Source organism: Schistocerca nitens, chromosome 6, assembly GCF_023898315.1.
Source record: "Schistocerca nitens isolate TAMUIC-IGC-003100 chromosome 6, iqSchNite1.1, whole genome shotgun sequence".
Lineage (NCBI taxonomy): Eukaryota > Metazoa > Arthropoda > Insecta > Orthoptera > Acrididae > Schistocerca > Schistocerca nitens.
Genome location: NC_064619.1, coordinates 729,035,944 through 729,059,304, shown reverse-complemented (window position 1 = coordinate 729,059,304; position 23,361 = coordinate 729,035,944).

The following is a 23,361-nucleotide window of genomic DNA, read 5'->3' as shown; positions in this document are numbered from 1 at the left end:
TCGGAAGAGAGATACTCTTATCCCAAAAGAAAATCCTGGCGTTTCCATAGAAACGTTACTCGATTTAGATGGAGAAGTCATAGAACCCATAGTATTTCAGAGCGACGCAATTTCTGTGTTAATTCGTCAATGCGAGGGAGCGAGGGATGCAGTGAAGAAGGAATAGTGCATCGGAAAGGAGATACTCGTATCCCAAAAGAAAATCCTGCCGTTTCCATAGAAACGTTACTAGATTTAGATGGAGACGTCATAGAATTCATAGTAATTCATAGCGACGCAATTTCTGTGTTAATTCGTCAATCTGAGGGAGCGATGGATGCAGTAAAGAAGGAATAGTGCATCGGAAAGGAGATACTCGTATCCCAAAAGAAAATCCTGGCGTTTCCATATAAACGTTACTCGATTTAGAAGGAGATCTCGTAGAACCCATAGTATTTCATAGCGACGCAATTTCTGTGTTAATTCGTCAAATCGAGGGAGCGAGGGATGCAGTAAAGAAGGAATAGTGCATCGGACGGAGAGATACTCTTATCCCAAAAGAAAATCCTGGCGTTTCCATAGAAACGTTACTCGATTTAGAAGGAGAAGTCATAGAACCCATAGTATTTCATAGCGACGCAATTTCTGTGTTAATTCGTCAATGCGACTGAGCGAGGGATGCAGTAAAGAAAGAATAGTGCATCGGAAAGGAGATACTCGTACCCCAAAAGAAAATCCTGGCGTTTCCATAGAAACGTTACTCGATTTAGAAGGAGATCTCATAGAACCCATAGTATTTCATAGCGACGCAGTTTCTGTGTTAATTCGTCAATGCGAGGGAGCGAGGAATGCAGTAAAGAAGGAATAGTGCATCCGAAAGGAGCTACTCGTATCCCAAAATAAAATCCTGTCATTTCCATAGAAACGGTACTCGATTTAGATGGAGAAGTCATAGAACCCATAGTATTTCATAGCGACGCAATTTCTGTGTTAATTCGTCAATGTGAGGGAGCGAGAGATGCAGTAAAGAACGAATAGTGCATCGGAAAGGAGATACTCGTATCCCAAAAGAAAATCCTGGCGTTTCCATAGAAACGTTACTCGATTTAGAAGGAGATCTCATAGAACCCATAGTATTTCATAGCGACGCAGTTTCTGTGTTAATTCGTCAATGCGAGGGAGCGAGGGATGCAGTAAAGAAGGAATAGTGCATCGGAAAGGAGATACTCGTATCCCAAAAAAAATCCTGTCGTTTCCATAGAAACGTTACTCGATTTAGAAGGAGAAGTCATGGAACCCATAGTATTTCGTAGCGACGCAGTTTCTGTGTTAATTCGTCAATGTGAGGCAGCGAGGGATGCAGTAAAGAAGGAATAGTGCATCGGAAAGGAGATACTCGAATCCCAAAAGAAAATCCTGGCGTTTCCATAGAAACGTTACTCGATTTAGATGGAGAAGTCATAGAACCCATAGTATTTCAGAACGTCGCAATTTCTGTGTTAATTCGTCAATCTGAGGGAGCGATGGATGCAGTAAAGAAGGAATAGTGCATCGGAAAGGAGATACTCGTATCCCAAAAGAAAATCCTGGCGTTTCCATAGAAACGTTACTCGATTTACATAGAGAATTCATAGAACCCATAGTATTTCATAGCGACGCAAATTCTGTGTTAATTCGTCAAATCGAGGGAGCGAGGGATGCAGTAAAGAAGGAATAGTGCATCGGAAAGGAGATACTCGTAACCCAAAAGAAAATCCTGGCGTTTCCATAAAAACGTTACTCGATTTAGAAGGAGATCTCATAGAACCCATAGTAATTCATAGGGACGCAATTTCTGTGTTAATTCCTCAAAGCGAGGGAGCGAGGAATGCAGTAAAGAAGGAATAGTGCATCGGACGGAGAGATACTCTTATCCCAAAAGAAAATCCTGGCGTTTCCATAGAAACGTTACTCGATTTAGATGGAGAAGTCATAGAACCCATAGTATTTCAGAACGTCGCAATTTCTGTGTTAATTCGTCAATCTGAGGGAGCGATGGATGCAGTAAAGAAGGAATAGTGCATCGGAAAGGAGATACTCGTATCCCAAAAGAAAATCCTGGCGTTTCCATAGAAACGTTACTCGATATAGAAGGAGATCTCACAGAACCCATAGTATTTCATAGCGACGCAGTTTCTGTGTTAATTCTTCAATGCGAGGGAGCGAGGGATGCAGTAAAGAAGGAATAGTGCATCGGAAAGGAGCTACTCGTATCCCAAAAGAAAATCCTGTCGTTTCAATAGAAACGTTACTCGATTTAGAAGGAGAAGTCATAGAACCCATAGTATTTCATAGCGACGCAGTTTCTGTGTTAATTCGTCAATGCGAGGGAGCGAGGGATGCAGTAAAAAAGGAATAGTGCATCGGAAAGGAGATACTCGTATCCCAAAAGGAAATCCTGGCGTTTCCATTGAAACATTACTCGATTTAGAAGGAGATTTCATAGAACCCATAGTATTTCATAGCGACGCAGTTTCTGTGTTAATTCGTCAATGCGAGGGAGCGAGGGATGCAGTAAAGAAGGAATAGTGCATCGGAAAGGAGATACTCGTAACCCATAAGAAAACCCTGGCGTTTCCATAGAAACGTTACTCGATTTAGAAGGAGATCTCATAGAACCCATAGCATTTCATAGCGACGCAGTGTCTGTGTTAGTTCGTCAAAGCGAGGGAGCGAGGGATGCAGTAAAGAAGGAATAGTGCATCGGGAAGGAGATACTCGTATCCCAACAGAAGATCCTGGCGTTTCCATAGAAACGTTACTCGATTTAGAAGGAGATCTCATAGAACCCATAGTATTTCATAGCGACGCAATATCTGTGTTAATTCGTCAAATCGAGGGAGCGAGGGATCCAGTAAAGAAGGAATAGTGCATCGGAAGAGAGATACTCTTACCCAAAAGAAAATCCTGGCGTTTCCATAGAAACGTTACTCGATTTAGAAGGAGAAGTCATAGAACCCATAGTATTTCATAGCGACGCAATTTCTGTGTTAATTCGTCAATGTGACTGAGCGAGGGATGCAGTAAAGAAGGAATAGTGCATCGGAAAGGAGATACTCGTATCCCAAAAGAAAATCCTGGCGTTTCCATAGAAACGTTACTCGATTTAGAAGGAGATCTCATAGAACCCATAGTATTTCATAGCGACGCAGTTTCTGTGTTAATTCGTCAATGCGAGGGAGCGAGGAATGCAGTAAAGAAGGAATAGTGCATCGGAAAGGAGATACTCGTATCCCAAAAAAAATCCTGTCGTTTCCATAGAAACGTTACTCGATTTAGAAGGAGAAGTCATAGAACCCATAGTATTTCATAGCGACGCAGTTTCTGTGTTAATTCGTCAATGTGACTGAGCGAGGGATGCAGTAAAGAAGGAATAGTGCATCGGAAAGGAGATACTCGTATCCCAAAAGAAAATCCTGGCGTTTCCATAGAAACGTTACTCGATTTAGAAGGAGATCTCACAGAACCCATAGTATTTCATAGCGACGCAGTTTCTGTGTTAATTCGTCAATGCGAGGGAGCGAGGGATGCAGTAAAGAAGGAATAGTGCATCGGAAAGGAGCTACACGTATCCCAAAAGAAAATCCTGTCGTTTCAATAGAAACGTTACTCGATTTAGAAGGAGAAGTCATAGAACCCATAGTATTTCATAGCGACGCAGTTTCTGTGTTAATTCGTAAATGCGAGGGAGCGAGGGATGCAGTAAAAAAGGAATAGTGCATCGGAAAGGAGATACTCGTATCCCAAATGGAAATCCTGGCGTTTCCATAGAAACATTACTCGATTTAGAAGGAGATATCATAGAACCCATAGTATTTCATAGCGACGCAGTTTCTGTGTTAATTCGTCAATGCGAGGGAGCGAGGGATGCAGTAAAGAAGGAATAGTGCATCGGAAAGGAGATACTCGTAACCCATAAGAAAACCCTGGCGTTTCCATAGAAACGTTACTCGATTTAGAAGGAGATCTCATAGAACCCATAGTATTTCATAGGGACGCAGTGTCTGTGTTAGTTCGTCAAAGCGAGGGAGCGAGGGATGCAGTAAAGAAGGAATAGTGCATCGGACGGAGAGATACTCTTATCCCAAAAGAAAATCCTGGCGTTTCCATAGAAACGTTACTCGATTTAGAAGGAAAAGTCATAGAACCCATAGTATTTCATAGCGACGCAATTTCTGTGTTAATTCGTCAATGTGAGGGAGCGAGGGATGCAGTAAAGAAGGAATAGTGCATCAGAAAGGAGATACTCGTATACCAAAAGAAAATCCTGGCGTTTCCATGGAAACGTTACTCGATTTAGAAGGAGATCTCACAGAACCCATAGTATTTCATAGCGACGCAGTTTCTGTGTTAATTCGTCAATGCGAGGGAGCGAGGGATGCAGTAAAGAAGGAATAGTGCATCGGAAAGGAGCTACACGTATCCCAAAAGAAAATCCTGTCATTTCAATAGAAACGTTACTCGATTTAGAAGGAGAAGTCATAGAACCCATAGTATTTCATAGCGACGCAGTTTCTGTGTTAATTCGTAAATGCGAGGGAGCGAGGGATGCAGTAAAAAAGGAATAGTGCATCGGAAAGGAGATACTCGTATCCCAAATGGAAATCCTGGCGTTTCCATAGAAACATTACTCGATTTAGAAGGAGATCTCATAGAACCCATACCATTTCATAGCGACGCAGTGTCTGTGTTAGTTCGTCAAAGCGAGGGAGCGAGGGATGCAGTAAAGAAGGAATAGTGCTTCGGGAAGGAGATACTCGTATCCCAACAGAAAATCCTGGCGTTTCCATAGAAACGTTACTCGATTTAGAAGGAGATCTCATAGAACCCATAGTATTTCATAGCGACGCAATATCTGTGTTAATTCGTCAAATCGAGGGAGCGAGGGATCCAGTAAAGAAGGAATAGTGCATCGGAAGAGAGATACTCTTATCCCAAAAGAAAATCCTGGCGTTTCCATAGAAACGTTACTCGATTTAGATGGAGAAGTCATAGAACCCATAGTATTTCAGAGCGACGCAATTTCTGTGTTATTCGTCAATGCGAGGGAGCGAGGGATGCAGTGAAGAAGGAATAGTGCATCGGAAAGGAGATACTCGTATCCTAAAAGAAAATCCTGGCGTTTCCATAGAAACGTTACTCGATTTAGATGGAGACGTCATAGAACCCATAGTAATTCATAGCGACGCAATTTCTGTGTTAATTCGTAAATCTGAGGGAGTGATGGATGCAGTAAAGAAGGAATAGTGCATCGGAAAGGAGATACTCGTATCCCAAAAGAAAATCCTGGCGTTTCCATATAAACGTTACTCGATTTAGAAGGAGATCTCGTAGAACCCATAGTATTTCATAGCGACGCAATTTCTGTGTTAATTCGTCAAATCGAGGGAGCGAGGGATGCAGTAAAGAAGGAATAGTGCATCGGACGGAGAGATACTCTTATCCCAAAAGAAAATCCTGTTGTTTCCATAGAAACGTTACTCGATTTAGATGGAGAAGTCATAGAACCCATAGTATTTCAGAGCGACGCAATTTCTGTGTTAATTCGTCAATGCGAGGGAGCGAGGGATGCAGTGAAGAAGGAATAGTGCATCGGAAAGGAGATACTCGTATCCCAAAAGAAAATCCTGCCGTTTCCATAGAAACGTTACTCGATTTAGATGGAGACGTCATATAACCCATAGTAATTCATAGCGACGCAATTTCTGTGTTAATTCGTCAATCTGAGGGAGCGATGGATGCAGTAAAGAAGGAATAGTGCATCGGAAAGTAGATACTCGTATCCCAAAAGAAAATCCTGGCGTTTCCATAGAAATGTTACTCGATTTACATAGAGAATTCATAGAACCCATAGTATTTCATAGCGACGCAAATTCTGTGTTAATTCGTCAAATCGAGGGAGCGAGGGATGCAGTAAAGAAGGAATAGTGCATCGGAAGAGAGATACTCTTATCCCAAAAGAAAATCCTGGCGTTTCCATTGAAACGTTACTCGATTTAGAAGGAGATCTCATAGAACCCATAGCATTTCATAGCGACGCAGTGTCTGTGTTAGTTCGTCAAAGCGAGGGAGCGGGGGATGCAGTAAAGAAGGAATAGTGCATCGGGAAGGAGATACTCGTATCCCAACAGAAAATCGTGGCGTTTCCATAGAAACGTTACTCGATTTAGAAGGAGATCTCATAGAACCCATAGTATTTCATAGCGACGCAATATCTGTGTTAATTCGTCAAATCGAGGGAGCGAGGGATCCAGTAAAGAAGGAATAGTGCATCGGAAGAGAGATACTCTTATCCCAAAAGAAAATCCTGGCGTTTCCATAGAAACGTTACTCGATTTAGAAGGAGAAGTCATAGAACCCATAGTATTTCATAGCGACGCAATTTCTGTGTTAATTCGTCAATGTGACTGAGCGAGGGATGCAGTAAAGAAGGAATAGTGCATCGGAAAGGAGATACTCGTATCCCAAAAGAAAATCCTGGCGTTTCCATAGAAACGTTACTCGATTTAGAAGGAGATCTCATAGAACCCATAGTATTTCATAGCGACGCCGTTTCTGTGTTAATTCGTCATTGCGAGGGAGCGAGGAATGCAGTAAAGAAGGAATAGTGCATCCGAAAGGAGCTACTCGTATCCCAAAATAAAATCCTGTCATTTCCATAGAAACGGTACTCGATTTACATGGAGAAGTCACAGAACCCATAGTATTTCATAGCGACGCAATTTCTGTGTTAATTCGTCAATGTGAGGGAGCGAGGGATGCAGTAAAGAAGGAATAGTGCATCGGAAAGGAGATACTCGTATCCCAAAAGAAAATCCTGGCGTTTCCATAGAAACGTTACTCGATTTAGAAGGAGATCTCATAGAACCCATAGTATTTCATAGCGACGCAGTTTCTGTGTTAATTCGTCAATGCGAGGGAGCGAGGGATGCAGTAAAGAAGGAATAGTGCATCGGAAAGGAGATACTCGTATCCCAAAAAAAATCCTGTCGTTTCCATAGAAACGTTACTCGATTTAGAAGGAGAAGTCATAGTACCCATAGTATTTCGTAGCGACCCAGTTTCTGTGTTAATTCGTCAATGTGAGGGAGAGAGGGATGCAGTAAAGAAGGAATAGTGCATCGGAAAGGAGATACTCGAATCCCAAAAGAAAATCCTGGCGTTTCCATAGAAACGTTACTCGATTTAGATGGAGAAGTCATAGAACCCATAGTATTTCAGAGCGACGCAATTTCTGTGTTAATTCGTCAATGCGAGGGAGCGAGGGATGCAGTGAAGAAGGAATAGTGCATCGGAAAGGAGATACTCGTATCCCAAAAGAAAATCCTGCCGTTTCCATAGAAACGTTACTCGATTTAGATGGTGACGTCATAGAACCCATAGTAATTCATAGCGACGCAATTTCTGTGTTAATTCGTCAATCTGAGGGAGCGATGGATGCAGTAAAAAAGGAATAGTGCATCGGAAAGGAGATACTCGTATCCCAAAAGAAAATCCTGGCGTTTCCATAGAAACGTTACTCGATTGACATAGAGAATTCATAGAACCCATAGTATTTCATAGCGACGCAAATTCTGTGTTAATTCGTCAAATCGAGGGAGCGAGGGATGCAGTAAAGAAGGAATAGTGCATCGGAAAGGAGATACTCGTAACCCAAAAGAAAATCCTGGCGTTTCCATAAAAACGTTACTCGATTTAGAAGGAGATCTCATAGAACCCATAGCATTTCATAGCGACGCAGTGTCTGTGTTAGTTCGTCAAAGCGAGGGAGCGAGGGATGCAGTAAAGAAGGAATAGTGCATCGGAAAGGAGATACTCGTATCCCAAAAGAAAATCAGGGCGTTTCCATATAAACGTTACTCGATTTAGAAATAGATCTCGTAGAACCCATAGTATTTCATAGCGACGCAATTTCTGTGTTAATTCGTCAAATCGAGGGAGCGAGGGATGCAGTAAAGAAGGAATAGTGCATCGGACGGAGAGATACTCTTATCCCAAAAGAAAATCCTGGCGTTTCCATAGAAACGTTACTCGATTTAGAAGGAAAAGTCATAGAACCCATAGTATTTCATAGCGACGCAATTTCTGTGTTAATTCGTCAATGTGAGGGAGCGAGGGATGCAGTAAAGAAGGAATAGTTCATCGGAAAGGAGATACTCGTATCCCAAAAGAAAATCCTGGCGTTTCCATAGAAACGTTACTCGATTTAGAAGGAGATCTCACAGAACCCATAGTATTTCATAGCGACGCAGTTTCTGTGTTAATTCGTCAATGCGAGGGAGCGAGGGATGCAGTAAAGAAGGAATAGTGCATCGGAAAGGAGCTACTCGTATCCCAAAAGAAAATCCTGTCGTTTCAATAGAAACGTTACTCGATTTAGAAGGAGAAGTCATAGAACCCATAGTATTTCATAGCGACGCAGTTTCTGTGTTAATTCGTCAATGCGAGGGAGCGAGGGATGCAGTAAAAAAGGAATAGTGCATCGGAAAGGAGATACTCGTATCCCAAATGGAAATCCTGGCGTTTCCATAGAAACATTACTCGATTTAGAAGGAGATCTCATAGAACCCATAGTATTTCATAGCGACGCAGTTTCTGTGTTAATTCGTCAATGCGAGGGAGCGAGGGATGCAGTAAAGAAGGAATAGTGCATCGGAAGAGAGATACTCTTATCCCAAAAGAAAATCCTGGCGTTTCCATAGAAACGTTACTCGATTTAGATGGAGAAGTCATAGAACCCATAGAATTTAAGAGCGACGCAATTTCTGTGTTAATTCGTCAATGCGAGGGAGCGAGGGATGCAGTGAAGAAGAAATAGTGCATCGGAAAGGAGATACTCGTATCCCAAAAGAAAATCCTGCCGTTTCCATAGAAACGTTACTCGATTTAGATGGAGACGTCATATAACCCATAGTAATTCATAGCGACGCAATTTCTGTGTTAATTCGTCAATCTGAGGGAGCGATGGATGCAGTAAAGAAGGAATAGTGCATCGGAAAGGAGATACTCGTATCCCAAAAGAAAATCCTGGCGTTTCCATATAAACGTTACTCGATTTAGAAGGAGATCTCGTAGACCCATAGTATTTCATAGCGACGCAATTTCTGTGTTAATTCGTCAAATCGAGGGAGCGAGGGATGCAGTAAAGAAGGAATAGTGCATCGGACGGAGAAGTACTCTCATCCCAAAAGAAAATCCTGGCGTTTCCATAGAAACGTTACTCGATTTAGAAGGAGAAGTCATAGAACCCATAGTATTTCATAGCGACGCAATTTCTGTGTTAATTCGTCAATGTGACTGAGCGAGGGATGCAGTAAAGAAAGAATAGTGCATCGGAAAGGAGATACTCGTATCCCAAAAGAAAATCCTGGCGTTTCCATAGAAACGTTACTCGATTTAGAAGGAGATCTCATAGAACCCATAGTATTTCATAGCGACGCTGTTTCTGTGTTAATTCGTCAATGCGAGGAAGCGAGGGATGCAGTAAAGAAGGAATAGTGCATCGGAAAGGAGATACTCGTATCCCAAAAAAAATCCTGTCGTTTCCATAGAAACGTTACTCGATTTAGAAGGAGAAGTCATAGAACCCATAGTATTTCGTAGCGACGCAGTTTCTGTGTTAATTCGTCAATGTGAGGCAGCGAGGGATGCAGTTAAGAAGGAATAGTGCATCGGAAAGGAGATACTCGAATCCCAAAAGAAAATCCTGGCGTTTCCATAGAAACGTTACTCGATTTAGATGGAGAAGTCATAGAACCCATAGTATTTCAGAACGTCGCAATTTCTGTGTTAATTCGTCAATCTGAGGGAGCGATGGATGCAGTAAAGAAGGAATAGTGCATCGGAAAGGAGATACTCGTATCCCAAAAGAAAATCCTGGCGTTTCCATAGAAACGTTACTCGATTTACATAGGGAATTCATAGAACCCATAGTATTTCATAGCGACGCAAATTCTGTGTTAATTCGTCAAATCGAGGGAGCGAGGGATGCAGTAAAGAAGGAATAGTGCATCGGAAAGGAGATACTCGTAACCCAAAAGAAAATCCTGGCGTTTCCATAAAAACGTTACTCGATTTAGAAGGAGATCTCATAGAACCCATAGTAATTCATAGCGACGCAATTTCTGTGTTAATTCCTCAAAGCGAGGGAGCGAGGGATGCAGTAAAGAAGGAATAGTGCATCGGACGGAGAGATACTCTTATCCCAAAAGAAAATCCTGGCGTTTCCATAGAAACGTTACTCGATTTAGATGGAGAAGTCATAGAACCCATAGTATTTCAGGACGTCGCAATTTCTATGTTAATTCGTCAATCTGAGGGAGCGATGGATGCAGTAAAGAAGGAATAGTGCATCGGAAAGGAGATACTCGTATCCCAAAAGAAAATCCTGGCGTTTCCATAGAAACGTTACTCGATTTACATAGAGAATTCATAGAACCCATAGTATTTCATAGCGACGCAAATTCTGTGTTAATTCGTCAAATCGAGGGAGCGAGGGATGCAGTAAAGAAGGAATAGTGCATCGGAAAGGAGATACTCGTAACCCAAAGGAAAATCCTGGCGTTTCCATAAAAACGTTACTCGATTTAGAAGGAGATATCATAGAACCCATAGCATTTCATAGCGACGCAGTGTCTGTGTTAGTTCGTCAAAGCGAGGGAGCGAGGGATGCAGTAAAGAAGGAATAGTGCATCGGAAAGGAGATACTCGTATCCCAAAAGAAAATCAGGGCGTTTCCATATAAACGTTACTCGATTTAGAAGGAGATCTCGTAGAACCCATAGTATTTCATAGCGACGCAATTTCTGTGTTAATTCGTCAAATCGAGGGAGCGAGGGATGCAGTAAAGAAGGAATAGTGCATCGGACGGAGAGATACTCTTATCCCAAAAGAAAATCTTGGCGTTTCCATAGAAACGTTACTCGATTTAGAAGGAGAAGTCATAGAACCCATAGTATTTCATAGCGACGCAATTTCTGTGTTAATTCGTCAATGTGAGGGAGCGAGGGATGCAGTAAAGAAGGAATAGTGCATCGGAAAGGAGATACTCGTATCCCAAAAGAAAATCCTGGCGTTTCCATAGAAACGTTACTCGATATAGAAGGAGATCTCACAGAACCCATAGTATTTCATAGTGACGCAGTTTCTGTGTTAATTCTTCAATGCGAGGGAGCGAGGGATGCAGTAAAGAAGGAATAGTGCATCGGAAAGGAGCTTCTCGTATCCCAAAAGAAAATCCTGTCTTTTCAATAGAAACGTTACTCGATTTAGAAGGAGAAGTCATAGAACCCATAGTATTTCATAGCGACGCAGTTTCTGTGTTAATTCGTCAATGCGAGGGAGCGAGGGATGCAGTAAAAAAGGAATAGTGCATCGGAAAGGAGATACTCGTATCCCAAAAGGAAATCCAGGCGTTTCCATAGAAACATTACTCGATTTAGAAGGAGATTTCATAGAACCCATAGTATTTCATAGCGACGCAGTTTCTGTGTTAATTCGTCAATGCGAGGGAGCGAGGGATGCAGTAAAGAAGGAATAGTGCGTCGGAAAGGAGATACTCGTAACCCATAAGAAAACCCTGGCGTTTCCATAGAAACGTTACTCGATTTAGAAGGAGATCTCATAGAACCCATAGTATTTCATAGCGACGCAATATCTGTGTTAATTCGTCAAATCGAGGGAGCGAGGGATCCAGTAAAGAAGGAATAGTGCATCGGAAGAGAGATACTCTTATCCCAAAAGAAAATCCTGGCGTTTCCATAGAAACGTTACTCGATTTAGAAGGAGAAGTCATAGAACCCATAGTATTTCATAGCGACGCAATTTCTGTGTTAATTCGTCAATGTGACTGAGCGAGGGATGCAGTAAAGAAGGAATAGTGCATCGGAAAGGAGATACTCTTATCCCAAAAGAAAATCCTGGCGTTTCCATAGAAACGTTACTCGATTTAGAAGGAGAAGTCATAGAACCCATAGTATTTCATAGCGACGCAATTTCTGTGTTAATTCGTCAATGTGACTGAGCGAGGGATGCAGTAAAGAAGGAATAGTGCATCGGAAAGGAGATACTCGTATCCCAAAAGAAAATCCTGGCGTTTCCATAGAAACGTTACTCGATCTAGAAGGAGATCTCATAGAACCCATAGTATTTCATAGCGACGCAGTTTCTGTGTTAATTCGTCAATGCGAGGGAGCGAGGAATGCAGTAAAGAAGGAATAGTGCATCGGAAAGGAGATACTCGTATCCCAAAAAAAATCCTGTCGTTTCCATAGAAACGTTACTCGATTTAGAAGGAGAAGTCATAGAACCCATAGTATTTCATAGCGACGCAGTTTCTGTGTTAATTCGTCAAGGTGACTGAGCGAGGGATGCAGTAAAGAAGGAATAGTGCATCGGAAAGGAGATACTCGTATCCCAAAAGGAAATCCTGGCGTTTCCATAGAAACATTACTCGATTTAGAAGGAGATTTCATAGAACCCATAGTATTTCATAGCGACGCAGTTTCTGTGTTAATTCGTCAATGCGAGGGAGCGAGGGATGCAGTAAAGAAGGAATAGTGCATCGGAAAGGGGATACTCGTAACCCATAAGAAAACCCTGGCGTTTCCATAGAAACGTTACTCGATTTAGAAGGAGATCTCATAGATCCCATAGCATTTCATAGCGACGCAGTGTCTGTGTTAGTTCGTCAAAGCGAGGGAGCGAGGGATGCAGTAAAGAAGGAATAGTGCATCGGGAAGGAGATACTCGTATCCCAACAGAAAATCCTGGCGTTTCCATAGAAACGTTACTCGATTTAGAAGGAGATCTCATAGAACCCATAGTATTTCATAGCGACGCAATATCTGTGTTAATTCGTCAAATCGAGGGAGCGAGGGATCCAGTAAAGAAGGAATAGTGCATCGGAAGAGAGATACTCTTATCCCAAAAGAAAATCCTGGCGTTTCCATAGAAACGTTACTCGATTTAGAAGGAGAAGTCATAGAATCCATAGTATTTCATAGCGACGCAATTTCTGTGTTAATTCGTCAATGTGAGGGAGCGAGGGATGCAGTAAAGAAGGAATAGTGCATCGGAAAGGAGATACTCGTATCCCAAAAGAAAATCCTGGCGTTTCCATAGAAACGTTACTCGATTTAGAAGGAGATCTCATAGAACCCATAGTATTTCATAGCGACGCAGTTTCTGTGTTAATTCGTCAATGTGAGGGAGCGAGGGATGCAGTAAAGAAGGAATAGTGCATTGGAAAGGAGATACTCGTATCCCAAAAAAAATCCTGTCGTTTCCATAGAAACGTTACTCGATTTAGAAGGAGAAGTTATAGAACCCATAGTATTTCGTAGCGACGCAGTTTCTGTGTTAATTCGTCAATGTGAGGCAGCGAGGGATGCAGTAAAGAAGGAATAGTGCATCGGAAAGGAGATACTCGAATCCCAAAAGAAAATCCTGGCGTTTCCATAGAAACGTTACTCGATTTAGATGGAGAAGTCATAGAACCCATAGTATTTCATAGCGACGCAAATTCTGTGTTAATTCGTCAAATCGAGGGAGCGCGGGATGCAGTAAAGAAGGAATAGTGCATCGGAAGAGAGATACTCTTATCCCAAAAGAAAATCCTGACGTTTCCATAGAAACGTTACTCGATTTAGAATGAGATCTCATAGAACCCATAGTATTTCATAGCGACGCAATTTCTGTGTTAATTCGTCAATGTGACTGGGCGAGGGATGCAGTAAAGAAGGAATAGTGCATCGGAAAGGAGATACTCGTATCCCAAAAGAAAATCCTGGCGTTTCCATAGAAACGTTACTCGATTTAGAAGGAGATCTCATAGAACCCATAGTATTTCATAGCGACGCAGTGTCTGTGTTAGTTCGTCAAAGCGAGGGAGCGAGGGATGCAGTAAAGAAGGAATAGTGCATCGGAAAGGAGATACTCGTATCCCAACAGAAAATCCTGGCGTTTCCATAGAAACGTTACTCGATTTAGAAGGAGATCTCATAGAACCCATAGTATTTCATAGCGACGCAATATCTGTGTTAATTCGTCAAATCGAGGGAGCGAGGGATGCAGTAAAGAAGGAATAGTGCATCGGAAGAGAGATACTCTTATCCCAAAAGAAAATCCTGGCGTTTCCATAGAAACGTTACTCGATTTAGAAGGAGATCTCATAGAACCCATAGTATTTCATAGCGACGCAATTTCTGTGTTAATTCGTCAATGTGACTGAGCGAGGGATGCAGTAAAGAAGGAATAGTGCATCGGAAAGGAGATACTCGTATCCCAAAAGAAAATCCTGGCGTTTCCATAGAAACGTTACTCGATTTAGAAGGAGATCTCATAGAACCCATAGTATTTCATAGCGACGCAGTGTCTGTGTTAGTTCGTCAAAGCGAGGGAGCGAGGGATGCAGTAAAGAAGGAATAGTGCATCGGAAAGGAGATACTCGTATCCCAAAAGAAAATCCTGGCGTTTCCATAGAAACGTTACTCGATTTAGAAGGAGATCTCATAGAAACCATAGTATTTCATAGCGACGCAATGTCTGAGTTAGTTCGTCAAAGCGAGGGAGCGAGGGATGCAGTAAAGAAGGAATAGTGCATCGGAAAGGAGATACTCGTATCCCAACAGAAAATCCTGGCGTTTCCATAGAAACGTTACTCGATTTAGAAGGAGATCTCATAGAACCCATAGTATTTCATAGCGACGCAATATCTGTGTTAATTCGTCAAATCGAGGGAGCGAGGGATGCAGTAAAGAAGGAATAGTGCATCGGAAGAGAGATACTCTTATCCCAAAAGAAAATCCTGGCGTTTCCATAGAAACGTTACTCGATTTAGAAGGAGAAGTCATAGAACCCATAGTATTTCATAGCGACGCAATTTCTTTGTTAATTCGTCAATGTGACTGAGCGAGGGATGCAGTAAAGAAGGAATAGTGCATCGGAAAGGAGATACTCGTATCCCAAAAGAAAATCCTGGCGTTTCCATAGAAACGTTACTCGATTTAGAAGGAGATCTCATAGAACCCATAGTATTTCATAGCGACGCAGTTTCTGTGTTAATTCGTCAATGCGAGGGAGCGAGGAATGCAGTAAAGAAGGAATAGTGCATCCGAAAGGAGCTACTCGTATCCCAAAATAAAATCCTGTCATTTCCATAGAAACGGTGCTCGATTTAGATGGAGAAGTCATAGAACCCATAGTATTTCATAGCGACGCAATTTCTGTGTTAATTCGTCAATGTGAGGGAGCGAAGGATGCAGTAAAGAAGGAATAGTGCATCGGAAAGGCGATACTCGTATCCCAAAACAAAATCCTGGCGTTTCCATAGAAACGTTACTCAATTTAGAAGGAGATCCCATAGAACCCATAGTATTTCATAGCGACGCAGTTTCTGTGTTAATTCGTCAATGCGAGGGAGCGAGGGATGCAGTAAAGAAGGAATAGTCCATCGGAAAGGAGATACTCGTATCCCAAAAGAAAATCCTGTCGTTTCCATAGAAACGTTACTCGATTTAGAAGGAGAAGTCAAAGAACCCATAGTATTTCGTAGCGACGCAGTTTCTGTGTTAATTCGTCAATGTGAGGCAGCGAGGGATGCAGTAAAGAAGGAATAGTGCATCGGAAAGGAGATACTCGTATCCCAAAAGAAAATCCTGGCGTTTCCATAGAAACGTTACTCGATTTAGATGGAGAAGTCATAGAACCCATAGTATTTCAGAGCGACGCAATTTCTGTGTTAATTCGTCAATGCGAGGGAGCGAGGGATGCATTGAAGAAGGAATAGTGCATCGGAAAGGAGATACTCGTATCCCAAAAGAAAATCCTGCCGTTTCCATAGAAACGTTAGTCGATTTAGATGGAGACGTCATAGAACCCATAGTAATTCATAGCGACGCAATTTCTGTGTTAATTCGTCAATCTGAGGGAGCGATGGATGCAGTAAAGAAGGAATAGTGCATCGGAAAGGAGATACTCGTATCCCAAAAGAAAATCCTGTCGTTTCCATAGAAATGTTACTCGATTTAGATAGAGAATTCATAGAACCCATAGTATTTCATAGCGACGCAAATTCTGTGTTAATTCGTCAAATCGAGGGAGCGAGGGATGCAGTAAAGAAGGAATAGTGCATCGGAAGAGAGATACTCTTATCCCAAAAGAAAATCCTGGCGTTTCCATAGAAACGTAACTCGATTTAGAAGGAGATGTCATAGAACCCATGGTATTTCATAGCGACGCAATTTCTGTGTTAATTCGTCAATGTGAGGGAGCGAGGGATGCAGTAAAGAAGGAATAGTGCATCGGAAAGGAGATACTCGTATCCCAAAAGAAAATCCTGGCGTTTCCATAGAAACGTTACTCGATTTAGAAGGAGATCTCATAGAACCCATAGTATTTCATAGAGACGCAGTTTCTGTGTTAATTCGTCAATGCGAGGGAGCGAGGGATGCAGTAAAGAAGGAATAGTGCATCGGAAAGGAGATACTCGTATCCCAAAAGAAAATCCTGTCGTTTCCATAGAAACGTTACTCGATTTAGAAGGAGAAGTCATAGAACCCATAGTATTTCGTAGCGACGCAGTTTCTGTGTTAATTCGTCAATGCGAGGGAGCGAGGGATGCAGTAAAAAAGGAATAGTGCATCGGAAAGGAGATACTCGTATCCAAAAGGAAATCCTGGCGTATCCATAGAAACGTTACTCGATTTAGAAGGAGATCTCATAGAACCCATAGCATTTCATAGCGACGCAGTGTCTGTGTTAGTTCGTCAAAGCGAGGGAGCGAGGGATGCAGTAAAGAAGGAATAGTGCTTCGGAAAGGAGATACTCGTATCCCAAAAGAAAATCCTGGCGTTTCCATAGAAACGTTACTCGATTTAGAAGGAGATCTCATAGAACCCATAGTATTTCATAGCGACGCAATTTCTGTGTTAATTCGTCAAATCGAGGGAGCGAGGGATGCAGTAAAGAAGGAATAGTGCATCGGAAGAGAGATACTCTTATCCCAAAAGAAAATCCTGGCGTTTCCATAGAAACGTTACTCGATTTAGAAGGAGAAGTCATAGAATCCATAGTATTTCATAGCGACGCAATTTCTGTGTTAATCCGTCAATGTGAGGGAGCGAGGCATGCAGTAAAGAATGAATAGTACATCGGAAAGGAGATACTCGTATCCCAAAAGAAAATCCTGGCGTTTCCATAGAAACGTTACTCGATTTAGAAGGAGATCTCATACAACCCATAGTATTTCATAGCGACGCAGTTTCTGTGTTAATTCGTCAATGCGAGGGAGCGAGGGATGCAGTAAAGAAGGAATAGTGCATCGGAAAGGAGCTACTCGTATCCCAAAAGAAAATCCTGTCGTTTCCATAGAAACGTTACTCGATTTAGAAGGAGAAGTCATAGAACCCATAGTATTTCATAGCGACGCAATTTCTGTGTTAATTCGTCAATGCGAGTTAGCGAGGTATGCACTGAAGAAGGAATAGTGCATCGGAAAGGAGATACTCGTATCCCAAAAGAAAATCCTGGCGTTTCCATAGAAACGTTACTCGATTTAGAAGGAGAAGTCATAGAACCCATAATATTTCATAGCGACGCAATTTCTGTGTTAATTCGTCAATGTGAGGGAGCGAGGGATGCAGTAAAGAAGGAATAGTGCATCGGAAAGGAGATACTCGTATCCCAAAAGAAAATCCTGGCGTTTCCATAGAAACGTTACTCGATTTAGAAGGAGAAGTCATAGAACCCATAGTATTTCATAGCGACGCAATTTCTGTGTTAATTCGTCAATGCGAGGGAGCGAGGGATGCAGTAAAGCAGGAGTAGTGCATCGGAGAGGAGATGTATCCCAAAAGAAAATCCTGTCGTTTCCATAGAAACGTTACTCGATTTAGATGGAGAAGTCATAGAACCCATAGTATTTCATTGAAACGCAATTTCTGTGTTAAATCGTCAATGTGAGGGAGCGAGGGCTGCAATAAAGAAGGAATAGGGCATCGGAAAGGAGATACTCGTATCCCAAATGGAAATGCTGTCGTTTCCATAGAAACGTTACTCGATTTAGATGGAGAAGTCATAGAACCCATAGTATTTCATAGCGACGCAATATCTGTATTAATACGTCAATGCGAGGGAGCGAGGGATGCAGTAAAGAAGGAATAGTGTATCGGAAAGGAGATACTCGTATCCCAAATGGAAATGCTGTCGTTTCCATAGAAACGTTACTCGATTTAGATAGAGAAGTCAGAGAACCCATAGTATTTCACAGCGACGCAATTTCTGTGTTAATTCGTCAATGTGAGGGAGCGAGGGATAAAATAAAGAAGGAATAGTGCTTCGGAAAGGAGATACTCGTATCCCAAATGGAAATCCTGTCGTTTCCACAGAAACGTTACTCGATTTAGAAGGAGAAGTCAATATACCCATAGTATTTCATAGCGACGCAATTTCTGTGTCAATTCGTCAATGCGAGGGAGCGAGGGATGCAGTAATGAAGGAATAGTGCATCGGAAAGGAGATACTCGTAACCCAAAAGAAAATCCTGTCGTTTCCATAGAAACGTTACTCGATTTAGAAGGAGATCTCATAGAACACATAGTATTTCATAGCGACGCAGTTTCTGTGTTAATTCGTCAATGCGAGGGAGCGAGGGATGCAGTAAAGAAGGAATAGTGCATCGGAAAGGAGATACTCGTATCCCAAATGGAAATCCTTTCCTTTCCATAGAACCGTTACTAGATTTAGAAGGAGATGTCATAGAACCTATAGTAATTCATAGCGACGCAGTTTCTGTGTTAATTTGTCAATGCGAGGGAGCGAGGGATGCAGTAAAGAAGGAATAGTGCATCGGAAGGAGATACTCGTATCCCAAAAGAAAATCCTGTCGATTCCATAGAAACGTTACTCGATTTAGAAGGAGAAGTCATAGAACCCATAGTATTTCATAGCGACGCAATTTCTGTGTTAATTCGTCAATGCGAGTTAGCGAGGTATGCACTGAAGAAGGAATAGTGCATCGGAAAGGAGATACTCGTATCCCAAAAGAAAATCCTGGCGTTTCCATAGAAACGTTACTCGATTTAGATGGAGACGTCATAGAACCCATAGTAATTCATAGCGACGCAATTTCTGTGTTAATTCGTCAATGCGAGGGAGCGAGGGATGCAGTAATGAAGGAATAGTGCATCGGAAAGGAGATACTCGTATCCCAAAAGAAAATCCTGGCGTTTCCATAGAAACGTTACTCGATTTAGAAGGAGATCTCATAGAACCCATAGTATTTCATAGCGACGCAATTTCTGTGTTAATTCGTCAAATCGAGGGAGCGAGGGATGCAGTAAAGAAGGAATAGTGCATCGGAAGAGAGATACTCTTATCCCAAAAGAAAATCCTGTCGTTTCCATAGAAACGTTACTCGATTTAGAAGGAGAAGTCATAGAACCCATAGTATTTCATAGCGACGCAATTTCTGTGTTAATTCGTCAATGCGAGTTAGCGAGGTATGCACTGAAGAAGGAATAGTGCATCGGAAAGGAGATACTCGTATCCCAAAAGAAAATCCTGGCGTTTCCATAGAAACGTTACTCGATTTAGAAGGAGAAGTCATAGAACCCATAATATTTCATAGCGACGCAATTTCTGTGTTAATTCGTCAATGTGAGGGAGCGAGGGATGCAGTAAAGAAGGAATAGTGCATCGGAAAGGAGATACTCGTATCCCAAATGGAAATGCTGTCGTTTCCACAGAAACGTTACTCGATTTAGAAGGAGAAGTCATTATACCCATAGTATTTCATAGCGACGCAATTTCTGTGTTAATTCGTAAATGCGAGGGAGCGAGGGATGCAGTAATGAAGGAATAGTGCATCGGAAAGGAGATACTCGTATCCCAAAAGAAAATCCTGTCGTTTCCATAGAAACGTTACTCGATTTAGATGGAGAAGTCATAGAACCCATAGTATTTCATAGCGACGCAATTTCTGTGTTAATTCGTCAATGCGAGGGAGCGAGGGATGCAGTAAAGAAGGAATAGTGCATCGGAGAGGAGATGTATCCCAAAAGAAAATCCTGTCGTTTCCATAGAAACGTTACTCGATTTAGATGGAGAAGTCATAGAACCCATAGTATTTCATTGAAACGCAATTTCTGTGTTAATTCGTCAATGTGAGGGAGCGAGGGCTGCAATAAAGAAGGAATAGGGCATCGGAAAGGAGATACTCGTATCCCAAATGGAAATGCTGTCGTTTCCATAGAAACGTTACTCGATTTAGATGGAGAAGTCATAGAACCCATAGTATTTCATAGCGACGCAATATCTGTGTTAATACGTCAATGCGAGGGAGCGAGGGATGCAGTAAAGAAGGAATAGTGTATCGGAAAGGAGATACTCGTATCCCAAATGGAAATGCTGTCGTTTCGATAGAAACGTTACTCGATTTAGATAGAGAAGTCAGAGAACCCATAGTATTTCACAGCGACGCAATTTCTGTGTTAATTCGTCAATGTGAGGGAGCGAGGGATAAAATAAAGAAGGAATAGTGCTTCGGAAAGGAGATACTCGTATCCCAAATGGAAATCCTGTCGTTTCCACAGAAACGTTACTCGATTTAGAAGGAGAAGTCATTATACCCATAGTATTTCATAGCGACGCAATTTCTGTGTTAATTCGTCAATGCGAGGGAGCGAGGGATGCAGTAATGAAGGAATAGTGCATCGGAAAGGAGATACTCGTATCCCAAAAGAAAATCCTGTCGTTTCCATAGAAACGTTACTCGATTTAGAAGGAGATCTCATAGAACACATAGTATTTCATAGCGACGCAGTTTCTGTGTTAATTCGTCAATGCGAGGGAGCGAGGGATGCAGTAAAGAAGGAATAGTGCATCGGAAAGGAGATACTCGTATCCCAAATGGAAGTCCTTTCCTTTCCATAGAACCGTTACTAGATTTAGAAGGAGATGTCATAGAACCTATAGTATTACATAGCGACGCAGTTTCTGTGTTAATTTGTCAATGCGAGGGAGCGAGGGATGCAGTAAAGAAGGAATAGTGCATCGGAAGGAGATACTCGTATCCCAAAAGAAAATCCTGTCGATTCCATAGAAACGTTACTCGATTTAGAAGGAGATCTCATAGAACACATAGTATTTCATAGCGACGCAGTTTCTGTGTTAATTCGTCAATGCGAGGGAGCGAGGGATGCAGTAAAGAAGGAATAGTGCATCGGAAAGGAGCTACTCGTATCCCAAAAGAAAATCCTGTCGTTTCCATAGAAACGTTACTCGATTTAGATGGAGAAGTCAGAGAACACATAGTATTTCACAGCGACGCAATTTCTGTGTTAATTCGTCAATGTGAGGGAGCGAGGGACAAAATAAAGAAGGAATAGTGCATCGGAAAGGAGATACTTGTATCCCAAATGGAAATCCTGTCGTTTCCATAGAAACGTTACTCGATTTAGAAGGAGAAGTCATTAAACCCATAGTATTTCATAGCGACGCAATTTCTGTGTTAATTCGTAAATGCGAGGGAGCGAGGGATGCAGTAATGAAGGAATAGTGCATCGGAAAGGAGATACTCGTATCCCAAAAGAAAATCCTGTCGTTTCCATAGAAACGTTACTCGATTTAGATGGAGAAGTCATAGAACCCATAGTATTTCATAGCGACGCAATTTCTGTGTTAATTCGTCAATGCGAGGGAGCGAGGGATGCAGTAAAGAAGGAATAGTGCATCGGAGAGGAGATGTATCCCAAAAGAAAATCCTGTCGTTTCCATAGAAACGTTACTCGATTTAGATGGAGAAGTCATAGAACCCATAGTATTTCATTGAAACGCAATTTCTGTGTTAATTCGTCAATGTGAGGGAGCGAGGGCTGCAATAAAGAAGGAATAGGGCATCGGAAAGGAGATACTCGTATCCCAAATGGAAATGCTGTCGTTTCCATAGAAACGTTACTCGATTTAGATGGAGAAGTCATAGAACCCATAGTATTTCATAGCGACGCAATATCTGTGTTAATACGTCAATGCGAGGGAGCGAGGGATGCAGTAAAGAAGGAATAGTGTATCGGAAAGGAGATACTCGTATCCCAAATGGAAATGCTGTCGTTTCGATAGAAACGTTACTCGATTTAGATAGAGAAGTCAGAGAACCCATAGTATTTCACAGCGACGCAATTTCTGTGTTAATTCGTCAATGTGAGGGAGCGAGGGATAAAATAAAGAAGGAATAGTGCTTCGGAAAGGAGATACTCGTATCCCAAATGGAAATCCTGTCGTTTCCACAGAAACGTTACTCGATTTAGAAGGAGAAGTCATTATACCCATAGTATTTCATAGCGACGCAATTTCTGTGTTAATTCGTCAATGCGAGGGAGCGAGGGATGCAGTAATGAAGGAATAGTGCATCGGAAAGGAGATACTCGTATCCCAAAAGAAAATCCTGTCGTTTCCATAGAAACGTTACTCGATTTAGAAGGAGATCTCATAGAACACATAGTATTTCATAGCGACGCAGTTTCTGTGTTAATTCGTCAATGCGAGGGAGCGAGGGATGCAGTAAAGAAGGAATAGTGCATCGGAAAGGAGATACTCGTATCCCAAATGGAAGTCCTTTCCTTTCCATAGAACCGTTACTAGATTTAGAAGGAGATGTCATAGAACCTATAGTATTACATAGCGACGCAGTTTCTGTGTTAATTTGTCAATGCGAGGGAGCGAGGGATGCAGTAAAGAAGGAATAGTGCATCGGAAGGAGATACTCGTATCCCAAAAGAAAATCCTGTCGATTCCATAGAAACGTTACTCGATTTAGAAGGAGATCTCATAGAACACATAGTATTTCATAGCGACGCAGTTTCTGTGTTAATTCGTCAATGCGAGGGAGCGAGGGATGCAGTAAAGAAGGAATAGTGCATCGGAAAGGAGCTACTCGTATCCCAAAAGAAAATCCTGTCGTTTCCATAGAAACGTTACTCGATTTAGATGGAGAAGTCAGAGAACACATAGTATTTCACAGCGACGCAATTTCTGTGTTAATTCGTCAATGTGAGGGAGCGAGGGACAAAATAAAGAAGGAATAGTGCATCGGAAAGGAGATACTTGTATCCCAAATGGAAATCCTGTCGTTTCCATAGAAACGTTACTCGATTTAGAAGGAGAAGTCATTAAACCCATAGTATTTCACAGCGACGCAATTTCTGTGTTAATTCGTCAAAGTGAGGGAGCGAGGGATGCAGTAAAGACGGAATAGTGCATCGGAAAGGAGATACTCGTATCCCAAAAGAAAATCCTGGCGTTTCCATAGAAACGTTACTCGATTTAGAAGGAGATCTCATAGAACCC